The sequence below is a fragment of the Drosophila virilis genome, unplaced genomic scaffold, assembly GCF_030788295.1.
Source record: "Drosophila virilis strain 15010-1051.87 unplaced genomic scaffold, Dvir_AGI_RSII-ME tig00001170, whole genome shotgun sequence".
Classification (NCBI taxonomy): domain Eukaryota; kingdom Metazoa; phylum Arthropoda; class Insecta; order Diptera; family Drosophilidae; genus Drosophila; species Drosophila virilis.
In genome coordinates this window covers 2,549,089-2,561,774 of record NW_027212828.1, presented here as the reverse complement: position 1 = coordinate 2,561,774, position 12,686 = coordinate 2,549,089, and the positions used below count along the sequence as shown (strand labels likewise).

General features: G+C 34.9%; 1 long non-coding RNA gene across 3 annotated transcripts; it reads right to left on the bottom strand.

Annotated features, from left to right (window-relative positions):
- Nucleotides 1-865: 865 nt before the first annotated feature.
- On the bottom strand, nucleotides 866-2,076 carry LOC116652331 (uncharacterized). 3 transcript variants are annotated; one of them, XR_004305310.2, is made up of 4 exons: nucleotides 1,863-2,076; nucleotides 1,771-1,790; nucleotides 1,321-1,668; nucleotides 866-1,186 (listed from the first exon to the last, which is right to left on the bottom strand). It is a non-coding gene; the product is annotated as an uncharacterized lncRNA (long non-coding RNA). The 3 variants fall into 3 exon arrangements; XR_004305309.2 differs by having other exon boundaries at nucleotides 876-1,186; nucleotides 1,771-2,076; XR_004305308.2 differs by having other exon boundaries at nucleotides 876-1,186; nucleotides 1,321-1,790.
- Nucleotides 2,077-12,686: the final 10,610 nt, after the last annotated feature.

Below are 12,686 nucleotides of genomic sequence, written 5' to 3'. Positions count from 1 at the left end.
TTTGTCCGTTCTGCTTAAAACTTACTTTGAAAGCCTATTATATAAGAACTAAATGAATGCGTGTTTCAGCGATTTTGGAAATTCCACCCGCTACTGTGGTAATTTGTCGGAAAAATGATTACTTTTTTTTAACAACCGCGCTAGATGGTAAACAGGGGGTAAAAGTTACTTTTTTGGCATCAAGATTCTTACCACAAGACTAATAGGGGCGGAATGCATTATTTCCAACTTATGGTTCTTTATTCGGTGGACTGAAACCATATTTTTAACTAAACGTTGGGTTCAAGATAGCATTAGACGACTTAAATTTTACACCGCCTGGAACTGATTAAGAATGTATATCTAAAATTGTAATATCTATTCATTAGCAGACAGGCGGCGTTCAGAGCTGACACGATTTCATCCAGTTTGCTTCTTGCAAAACAATACTCTTACTGTATGAGGGTTTCCAGACATAATGGTCATGCCGAAAACAAATACACCATCAATCGGCCCTGGATCTTTCTGGGGATTCTCTTAAGGATAAAAATGGATCTATTCAGAAACTGGGAAAAGAAAGAACTAAACAAACTCTGGGCCGCCAGAGTTGGGCACGACAAGCCAAATGTTTCGGTCGAGGTACATGCAATGTCGTGATAATAGCGTTGGCTACATTTAAAATTAGAAGTAGAATACCCTGTTCCTATTAAAATAGGCAGATATAATATAGTTGTTCAAATAAATCTCAACAAGCACAAGATGTTCTCCATTACAGTCTTATATCCACTTACATATTCGTATTTTCCTTCTATAAATATGTCCCAATGACTGAATGGCCGTGCGCAGTAATTAATTAAAAATAAATCAACTGTTCATAAACAAAAAAAAATTAAAGGATGACCTGCAGAAGGAAAGGAAACGACACAATCACTTGGCCAATACGCTTAAGCGCGAGAGCAGTGTAGAGAGAAAATTGATGAAAAGTTTTTATGTCTGCTGATATAATCGAAAATAAAATTAGGTACTAGTTGATCAAATTGGTCAAATATAAAATCTATTAAATTTAATTTAAGAAAAATCAATCCCTTGATCCTTTTTGTCATTTTGTGTTGGCGATTCCATAGTCGCAATGTAGTTGATAACAGAGAGTAATGGTAATACAATGTCGCTTGAATTGCCAAATATGATGCGTTTTAGCGTACAACACCTAGAGTTTTTAAAATAATAAATTATGAATACGTCGACAAGTGTGGTTATATGATTTGTTTCAGTAGGAAATTGTTTATGCTGTTTGTAAACATTCTAAGAAACAAAAATTGCTTGTTATAATTATATACCTACACCTTTTAACGTCCAGTATAGATTTCAGCAGGGAACCAATCCAAGCATGCATATATAAATCCATGTAACAAAAAAAATGCCTTTCGAAAAGCAACGAATTCATACTGTCTACAATTATTACAGTGTCGTCATAATCTCAACTCGATATTGCGCTTGGGCCTTTGGTGGGATTAACGATTGTGGTGGGTGTTTATGCCTACTGGTTTTTGATTTAATGATCGATCTCACGCCAGAATTGTTATTTTTACCAAGAATTCATGATTTTGGGCTTCTAGGGCTTGTTGTTACAAATTGGGGAGTATCATATTTCATATGTGGTGCGCTTGGCATAATTATGCAGTGTTCTTACTGTTACAATTTGAAAGGTATTGTACATTTATGTGTGATCTTTTACGATTTCTTTAGCTTGAATGTATGACATGGTTCTATTTTGGTTACATTATTACTTACATAAATCGTTTGTGTATAATCTAGTAGTGTGCTTGTGATTATTATTTCATCTAGTTGGATTGAACAGCTTGGCGCTTTTATAAGGTTATTACCTTCTATTATTATTTCTCTATTGATGCAATTTTGTCTCAAAAGTGTTTCTGGTAGGTTCCAAGTAATGAGCATATTAGGCTCGATGTAATTGATTTCAAAATTGTTTCTTGTTTTTGTATAACTTAATTCGGTTTTGGCTTGAGTCAAATTCCTGTTATGCATTTATTCGTAATTAATTATTTTAAATTTGACGTGTAGGCTTGTTCGTTTTGTATGAAGTATCTGTCGTTGGTGACTTTATTTATGTTAATATATTATATATATTATGTTAATATATAATTATCATTATCTGGATAAGGTAATATTTCAAAGATTGGCGTTTTGATTATCTCTCGCGGAATATGGGTAATGATTAAAATTTCGTTGATGTCTGTTTTTAAGCAAGTTGAAGTTTTGATAATTAATAATTTTTCTGAATTAACATGCTGTAAGGTGTCATGTTTTAGTAATTTTGTATTAAAAATTACGTCTAGTTAGTTGCATACCTAACTCAATGTCTTCTATGGAGTCGGTGTATTTCTGGAGGTTAAATATGAGGAGTGCTAACCTTTGGCCTTCCTCGCCTACTTGATTTAAATAATTTATGGTCTCTATGCCTGTATTGACTGCTTCTATTTCTCGATTTAGTTCGTTTGCTTGTACGCTATTTTCTGCTATATTATTCATTTGGCTTTCTAATTCCTCTTTATCTTGTTGGTCTAATGTGCCGAACAGATGTAAATTGTGCCCATAAAGTTAGCACGACGGCGTTTGCTGCGTTTTGCTATTATTATGCCATTCATTTCATTTTCTAATTTTTTTTAAAGGTATTTTATTTGTCGATATGTAATTCTAAACTTCAGCTTGTTTAATTGATTTGTTATAAGTTTGTTGTGTTTTAAGTATATTAACGGGTAGATAATGGTATTCGCAGCTTACAGGTAAGTGTAAGTATTACTCCTGTCTTAAAAATTAAGTAGCCGTTTTTACCTTGGGTCGGGTTGATTTCGAAGCTTTGGGCTTGGACTTTTCGGACGAAAGTGTTTATGAGGAATAACATTAAATATGGTGTCAGTTTGAGTTGGGCTTTCTTGGCCTGTTATAATAATTAGTAGGTCTTTCTGTGATAGGAATATGGTTTCTATTGTCTTCCTGTGCACAGTGAATTGTTGCGGCTACGCTATATGGAGTTGCGCCTAATAGATTTTCCTCTGTGTTAATTCGGGTTAAAGCATCTGCTACATAATTTTCCTGTCCAGGGACATATTTGATGTGGTAATCAAACTCATTTAGCTTGCATTCCTTCTTTATAGCTTCATATTAGGTTTTTTCATGCTATTTAACCAAACTAGAGGCTTGTGATTCCTAAGGATCTCGAATTTTCTATCGAATAGATATGACCTATATTATTTGGTGGCCCAGACATTAGTTAAAAGCTCTTTTTTTTAAATTAATTTCATGTTCGTTAAGTATTTTGCTTGCATAGCAGATCGGTTTATGCTCTTGTGATAATACTGCTCCTATGGCAATATTACTGGCATCTGTGGTTAGTGAGAATTGTTTTTCGAAATTAGGATATACAAGTATCGGATCGGACATTATAAGTAATTTTAACTTCTCAAATAATTCTATGTTATTCTGTAGTCCTTTATGTTCATTGATTTTTGCTATATTTGCAAAATTTGGGAATGCATTTTCGGTAAAAGCCGCAAAGTCCTAAAAATGATTTGATTCCCTTCGTTGTTTTGGGTATTGGGAATTTTTGAATTGCCTCTATTTTGGAAGGTTTAGGTCTTATACCTTCGGTTGTCATTATAGGAATTCCGTTTGTTTTTTGATTAATTCATATTTGTCTGATTGCAATTTTAGATTTACCTACCTTAATTACGTAAATACCCACCTCAATGACGTTATGTGTTCCTCCAATGAAGTGGAGTATACAATAATGTCGTCCATATAGACAAGGTAATCTGTGTAGATTAAGTCTTCAAGCAGATTGTTCACGCAGCGTTGGAAAGTTTTGAAGTGCGTTTTTCAACCCAAACGGCATTCGAGTGTGTTCGTAATATCCATTTTTAGTTGAAAGGGCTGTCTTAGGTATTGAACTTTCATCCGTTTAAATTTGTTGAAAGCCATTAGTGAAGTTAATGGTAGTAAAATACTGACATTTTTCAAGTTTGTCTGGTATACTGTCTATTGCTGGTATGGGGTATTCGACATCAACTGTGACTTAATTTTTGTCGGATGCATACCTCTTTTGAGTAGATTCAAATTGGCGAACAGTAAGGGGATTTTGACTTGCGAATTATCCCTAGTATGATCATATATTTGGTCTGGTTTTCGACTTCTCGAATGTTTGGGCATATTTGTATGGTTTTTTATAAACCGGGACTTCATGTTTGGTTTGGATAACTGTTTTACTGTGCTCGTGAAGGTCAAATTTTCATTATCTCGGTATTGGATATCTCCTAATTCATGTAAAATTTATGTTAATTGCCTTTGTCTTCATCGTTTAGATGATCTAGGCGGAATTCGTTGATGATGGCGAACACAAATTGTTCGTCATCTAATGTGGGCGGTATGAGATACTCAATTTTTGACTCATTCGCTGGCAATCCGATTTCCGAATCCTATGGTTTTATCTTTATAATCTATTAGGGCTCGAGTACTCTCTGAGAAATCTCGACCTAATCGTACGTCTTAATTTTTTGAAAAATGATGTAAGAAAAATTTCTGATGAGTGGGCAAAGTTTGCTGGGTTTTAGGGAAATATTTTTATTTAATACTATTGGATTTTTAGTTTTTGTGTAGTATTACCATAATTTTGTTGTTTTGTTGTTTGACTGTAATTTGGAGTTTTATTGAAATTAGCTGGGTTGTTTTGATTGATTGGGTTTTTACTTCAATCGGACAATTCTTGATCATAGACGCCTTTTCTTTCAGCTACCTGTTTTAACTTTGCAACTGTTGTTATATCATGACGGGCTAATGTCATGAATAATCTATCGGGCAACTTCCTCATAAAAACGTCTTAGCTGTGTTCTCTAATGCATTTGTATATAACATGGTATTCATCTGATTGTCTTCTAGTCTTAACTTATTGGGTATGACAAATGATTTATATTTTAGTTCTTCTACAAACTTACGAATACTTCCGGGGAGTGGAGTATTGAAAATTTTTTCTCAGCGCTCTTCGCATAGCGTCTACGTTTTGAACTCTGAGATAAGCGCCGACCTCGAATCGGTCCAGGTGGCGGCGGATATCTGCGTGACCCTCTGTGCGTCTCCTCCTATTTGCATTTCGATGGTTCCGAACAGTACGCTGTGTTGGCGTATATCTCTCGTTGGATATAGCTGAATGATTAAGTCGATGCGTCTAATAAAGGCGATTAGCTCCTCGGTGGATCCATGAAACATTGGCACTGGCCTAATTTGGCCTAGTACTTGTGAAAGGTGTTGTTCACTTAATTGCAAAACTGACTCATTTGGTGTTCATGGTGTTCACTTTCACTTTTATACCCTGAACCTATTAAAAATGGTTAAAGAGGGTATATTGTATTTGTGCAAAATGCAAGTGTATGAAACAGGCAGAAGGTAGCATTTCCGACCCCATAAAGTATATATGTATATTCTTAATCAGCATCAATAGCCGAGTCGATCATGCCATGTCCGTCTGTCCGTCCGTCCGTCCGTAGGTTTATATGAACGTAAAGATCTCAGAACTTGTAAGACCTTGAAATTTGAAATTTTAGATGTAGGTCCTCCTAGTGCCTGCGCAGATCGAGTTTGTTTCCGACAATCGATAACTTACTCCGTTTCCAAGCAAATGATTAAATCGAAATCGACATCCTGTTTTTAGCAATTTTGGTAAATAGTAAGAGCTAGAGCCACTAAACTTAATATGTTAATTCAAGAATATTATATATATATAAGTATATCAAGTATCTTTAATTTTATACCTATGTCACCGCACCTATAAATCAACTTAATAACCCAACTTATGTTGCAAACCAATCTAAGCCACAATTTTAATGAAATTGACTTTTTGAGAATAAACAAATATTCTATGGTACAATAAGATATATTGTAGAAAATTTCAATAAGATCGGTTAAGAGAAAACCAAAGTTATGTGCAACTGTGCAATTGCACAGCTAGCGAAAACATCGAGAATTTGTGTAAGTTAATTCCAAGGTTTATTAAACGACGAAAAAAATATAATTTTTATGGAAGCCAGACTTCCTCTATTTGATTTTAATTTGCAACAAAACCTAATAGTTAACCTGAATCAATTATAGCCCTAGTAACCTGTGGCTAAGCGGCCGGGGCGTAGGCAGCGGCGTCGCTGCTGATGTTGTTGGCCCGTTGGGCAAATCTTCTTGGAATTTTTAGCGATTGCCAATCGGCTCGTGGAGGAAATGCCACAGACAATAATTCAGCATTTTTCTGCACTTCTTATGAGGTGTTGCAATGCTTCTTATTGGGACTGTATGAATTTATTTGTTGTTAACTCTTCCCCCTTTGATTTAACTTGTCCTCAAGCGGTCATCACAAGAGGGGTATGTTGTTGAACCTGAGGTTGTTGGCATCCGTATTTTGTATTTGGAAATGTGCTGGTTCTTTTTTGGGTCTCTCTTGTTCTTTGTTTAGTTGCAGTATTATTTTTTTCTTATTTTTCTTCACTACGTGTAATACACAGGTAAGAAGCATGGCAATTGTGAACTGAGTTATGAAACCGACTCTATTTGCCATAGAGTGCGTCTCAAGGTTTTGCATGTTTTTTATGTTGCTGATATGCGATTCTTCTAATGTTTCCAGAGAAAGAATCTTAATTCTTTCGTTTTCTATTGGGGTTATTTGTATTATGGGATTTCCTGGGGTCATGACTGTGACCTCTAAGTTGCTGAACTCTTGTTTGTTGATAAATAAGGTTTCGTTGCAGATGTTAATCATGTAGGTGCCTCTCACGCGTTTCTCCTCATCTTGCCATCTAATAGTGCCGTTGAAGTAGTATAAGTCCATCGTCGATTTCCTCGATCTCTGCATTGCTAAAACCACAAAGCGCTTGCTCTCCACTAACTTACTTAGGTATCCAATTATTAGTGTTCAAGTTTACTATGTTTGATTTGTTACAAATTTTAATGTTATGGTATCTTTTACAATTGTTGTTTCTGCCATAGATTGAATGACATTGAAACAGTTTGTTAAATTCTAAATTTATTATATTGTTGTTTTTCACTACTGGCTTTATTATAGTATTTTTTCATTCTATTTCTTCTAATTTTGGAATTTGTACAATATAAAACAGAGTTGTTCCATTATGCAAAATGGATACATCTGCGAATTCTGGCATGCTGCTTTTATTAAAATTTTAGATGTAAGTGTTCCTAGTTCCCGCGCAGATCATATTTATTGCCGATAATCGATAACTTACTCCGTTTCCAATCGATATCGATATCCTGTTTTTTGGGCAATTTTGGTAAATAATAAGAGCTAGAGTCACCAAACTATCCCCTAGTCGGGAGCTCCCGACTAGAAACTCTTACTTGTTTATATTGCTTTTATGTTTTATTTCAACATTTGTTGTTAGTATGGTTGTGTTTCTTTTTTCTTTAACTATTTCCTTTTTGTATCTGGGTGACAGTTTGGTACCTAATCTGATATTGACTTTGACGAATATTTCTTGACCTGATGTATTAGTTCGTATGTCGTTACGTTTTTTGTTATGATTCTGCATGTCAGTCGATTGTTTCTGTTTGAGTCTGTTAATGTTCTCCTTCCTAGCTCTCGTATTGGTATGGGTCTGTTGTCACGCTTCTGCCAAAGAATATGTTTAATGGTCTCTTATTAGTTGTCGAGTGTATAGTGTAGTTGGAGTCGTATATTGAGTTGTTAAGTAGTTTTTCGAATGTTCTGTGTTCCTGTTTTAATTTGTTGCATCTCATAATATCTGATAGTGCTGAATGAAATCTTTGTACCTGACCATTCACTGCGCTTTTGTAGGGTGGTGTTTTTTAAACTTCTATAACTAATTGGTCCTGCATCATAATATAGATTTGATTATTCGCCCCTGCGCTAATTTCGAAAATTTGTCTACTGCCGTTGGTACTAAGTTTATTTCTGTCGTGTAAATGTCGATATGGATTAGGACATACAATTTGGGGATTGGTGTTTCTTTGAGTTTTGAGTTAGTGGGATGCCTATCGTATTTTTCATCTTTACAAACCTACACTGTTAGACTAATTCTGTTATTCGTTGCTTCATTTTTGGGAAATAGAATCTTTCGGACAACTGCATTGCAGTCCCAATCCCAAATTAACAGCTTCAACAAATTCAATGGTGACGGATATTGGACATTTCAAAGAAAATAATTTCGAATTATTGGACAACTTTCTAAGTTCTAGCAAATTATTTCCAAATGAGTCAACAAACATCCATACAAAGATTGAAACGTTGAAATTGCCGTTTATGAAAGCCAATTTAAGTGTTTTAAATTTCTGGAAGCAAAGGAAGTCACGTTATCGGGAGTTGTATGCCCTAAGCAGAGTATGTTTCGCTATACCGCAAACTCAAGAAAGCAAAGAAAGCTAAAGAAAATATTAATAAATAATTGCCTAAACTTTTTAATACATGTAGGTGATAATAGGGAGGGCGTTTTCTTCATTAAAACTGGGTTTGTCGGATAACCGAAATCGATCACGAAACGATGGAAAATATTCTTCTTGTTCTGCTTAATTTGATAAAGATTAATATAAATATGTTTTTCATTTTTAAATTTGCTAACGTATGAATAAATAAAATAAAGATAACAGAATTCTAGCAAAAACAAAAGCACAAGAGCCGTAGTAAATGACACAATTTCATTTGCTCTGGTGCCATGTCGCTATCAGCTTGCAGCTACCGCTTCGGCTACGCAGACAACATCATTTAATTGTTTGCTATTGCTATTGCTATAGCCAATGACGCTACAAAGCTACAAACAGAGAACAGCAAATGCTTTAGATGCGGATGCAAAACAAAATACTACGAAGTAGCGTAGAATTTTCAATCGCTGCTCATAGGTAAATGCGTACTACCACTAACCAAACAACATATAGACTGGACATCACATAGAAACAACGTTGGCACAAAAAGTATCAATGGCATCTGGTCCAAACTCGCGAGTAAGGGGAGCAAGATTTACATATGATGTATTTTTGAACCGCTTACTCTACAGGAAAGTGCTTAGCGCACTCTCTTCCATATCGACGTGGCAAACCCTTTCTCTATTTCATATTACTCGTGCCTTCAAAAGGGTAGAAATGCCTCAGCATTTGGGAAAAATTGAATTTTTGCGCAGTTTTGCTTGTCGGACACATACACACACACACACACACATTTAAACGATTTCTCAACATAAAGAGAGAGCATTGAGAGCTGAGAGTAAGTGCGCGCGAGATAAAAGTTAACAGCGTTTCCGTTATATCGCACAAATCATATGGAAGAGAGTGCGCCAAGCACTTTCCTGTAGAGTAGGCGGTTCAAAAATACATCATATGTATATCTTACTCCCTTACTCGCGATTTTGGACCAGATGCCACCGATACTTTTTGTGCCTACTTTCCTGTACTCATGTCCAGTCTATATGTTGTTTGGTTAGTGCCAGTACACAACATACATTCATATGATTATTTGGGGTAGGTCATGGTCAGCGTTAGAAAACTAACAAAATTAAAACGAAAAACTTTTGTATGAAACTTTTTTGTTTACTATCTGAACTAGACAGTTCCGTTTGAGTACATGTAAGATACTGAATTACATATATACTATATATTTCCTTATCTACTTATATATTTATTTATAGTTAAACCTCCTAAAGCGCGGTTTCCTATAACGCGTTTTCGCTACAACGCGGTTCCCAAAATGCGGACATTTTCTTACAACGCTACTCTTACAACGCGATTTTTATTAAACTTTTTTTCATATATTTGCTATTTTAATATGAAAAATGTTTTCTTGCCCAAATACAATTCATTGCACTTTGTTCATACTTTGATACCTATCTTTTTCTTTTCATTGCCACCCTACGCTTGAACATATGTTTACAAAGACAAAGAAATACTTGATTGTGTAGTCAATGACAAAATTAAATAAAAATGGGTCTCCCAGCGGTCTTAACATCACACAACGATTTATGCTACTTTCATTTGTTGCAACATTTTTTTGTTAGCTGTTGTCGGCATTGCAAATAAAAGCATCAATCTAAAGCGGGTAAAAAATTGCGAAAACATATTGAGTCTGATTCCAGTGAAATTATAAAAAATTTATGAAACAGTTGTTGTTTTTTTCGTAAAAGAGTTTTGGTAAAACGTAGAATTCCAATTTTATTTTATTTAATTTTGATTTGTTTTTGTTTAAATAAATGGAGTGTTATTAGTTTACATAATATGTATGCTCTTAAAACTCAACAAATAAATACACAAAATAATTTTATTGAACATTTTTTTACTTTGGAACCAAACTATGAGTTTTTTTTGAAGTAGTAGAGCTTTCTGAACCCTGTCTACGTTACTAAATCAGCAAGCGGAAACTAAAAGCGAACTAAAATAAGGATTTTCGCAAATTCAATTTATTAATGGTGCAGTGTGGACCGAACAGACGATACATCCAAAGGCAGAAGTGACGAGATTAAATTTTAAATGGAACGCCGACTTTGAATTATTCATAGTGTATATATGTTCTAAAAGCCTAGTTAAGCAACATAAGTTTAATTTGGGTAGGTTAAATATTAACTGATCACGTTTTTTGGTTACAATGATTTTTGCAAGGAACGGTATACTTGCTTGTAGAATTAAAGCTAATTCATATGTATAAAACTACAGTCATAATCACACATATTTACCGATGGTTCCGATTTGAGCTCCAACATCACTTTCATACATCATCGTTCACCGACATCATTTAAATTTCATACGTCATCATGTGTAAAATGCTTTATTCGCACGTAAGTTGTATCCTCAATGAGCAAAAGCAAAATAATTAAAGACATGATAAAGATAGCATGTTCTTCTAGCATATAAAGTTTAAAAACTAAAAATCAGTTCGTTTAAAAAACATATATTGTTAAAATTATAACTCTGCACGAACATTGATACATGACAGATAACTAGATCATTAATTTTACATTAAATGTATCTGTAATATAATAAACTTCACTTTGATGTAAATCTTACTTGAGGCATGCAGATGAGGAAGTATAAAGGCTTGGAAGAAGTTTAAAAAGTAACTAGCACTAAAAGCGACAATCTTTTATAATTTACACACGAGGATTGTCATGGCATTGCTTTGAGCAGAGCAATTTTTATTTATTGTTACGGTAGCAGTAGATTTCATTAGCTATGAGTTTTGTGAGTTTCAAGATCTCACACCCCATCCGGCGAGCTAAGCAACACAACCGTACGTGTCAAGCAGGAAACGAACACTCATAAGAATAGATCACGAATGACTGAAAGAGCCATAGGTATTACGTGTAAATCAGTGTACTATTTTAGCCGCCTATAGCCACCCTTGTTACAATAAATCTTAAGCGACCACATCTGCGCTATCCATTTTCATGATGTTTGCTGCAGTTGTAGTGAGATATATGTACTTTTACCGAAGGTCAAAGTGAGACTCAGTATTACGTGTCAATGTGTGAACATTCTGCGGAGGGCCGACAAAGGTGATGGCCTGCAGTTCTTTTGTTACAGTTATTATAAGATAATAATAATTATTACGACTTAGATTAATACAATTATTAACGAAACATGTCCAGATACGTGGTGGAAATTTAAACCCTTAAATTCTACGTGGTAGATTTTTAACACTTGAATTTTACTTAGCGGCGTTCTTTAATTCCTCAAAAGTACTAATCTTAGTTGTTGTTAATGGATCCCACATTACTTTAGGCACTTCTTTTAATTCTCCTATGTACGAGGGAATAATGGTTTCCTGCCTTTCTGATTGCATCTTATGATGAGTAGTTAGCAATTTATCTTTTGTTCTAGCCGTACAGTCAGATCTCATAAATAATACTCCTTGCTCTGGCAAGTTCACTTTTTTTGGTGGTGTTTTTCGCAGTGGATCCTTACTGTCGTGTTACGCAGGCTCTTAAAGCGCCAACTTCTTTTGCCTTTTAGTTCTACCCAGTATGTTTTGACTGTTATTATCGATCAAAAACACAATTCGATGTTCTGTTTGGTTTAAAAGGTGAAGTTTCGGAAGATTTATCACTAGCACTACTCCAAGGCCAATTTCCTTCACACACTCGCTTGCCTTGATTGTCATTTTTATACCCTGAACCCATTAAAAATGGGTAAAAAGGGTGTCTGGTTACGCAGCCAAAACAACTGGAGCGACCTCGCAACTGATAAGAGCAGCATCTTAAATTTATCTTATAATACTCGCTCTGCAAAGCAAGTGCCTAAATTTCGCTCTTAAGAATTCATTTACATAGAGCTGCCTCTCTTCGCTGTACCGATCGTTTTATTGCCCTAGCTTTACTTATGCGAAGGCCTCGATGCTGCGCATCGAGTTAGTTAAGTCAGTTCGCTTCATGCATTTGGTATGCATCGGCCACTTGCATTACTCAAAATTATAACTAATAATTGTCTCTTCGCTAAAATTGGCACGTACTAATTCGGGTTCGCTTGCCTATATATAAACTATTGTTCTAAAATAATAAGCACAGACCAATTCGGGTCTGCCTGCTTCTCGTAACATTAAGAAATATAAAATAATTTTGAACACAAAATATAAATAGTTAATTATTTCTATTTGTGAAAGCTATTGAAAAAGCTCAATAGCGCAACATTTGGTGACCCCGACG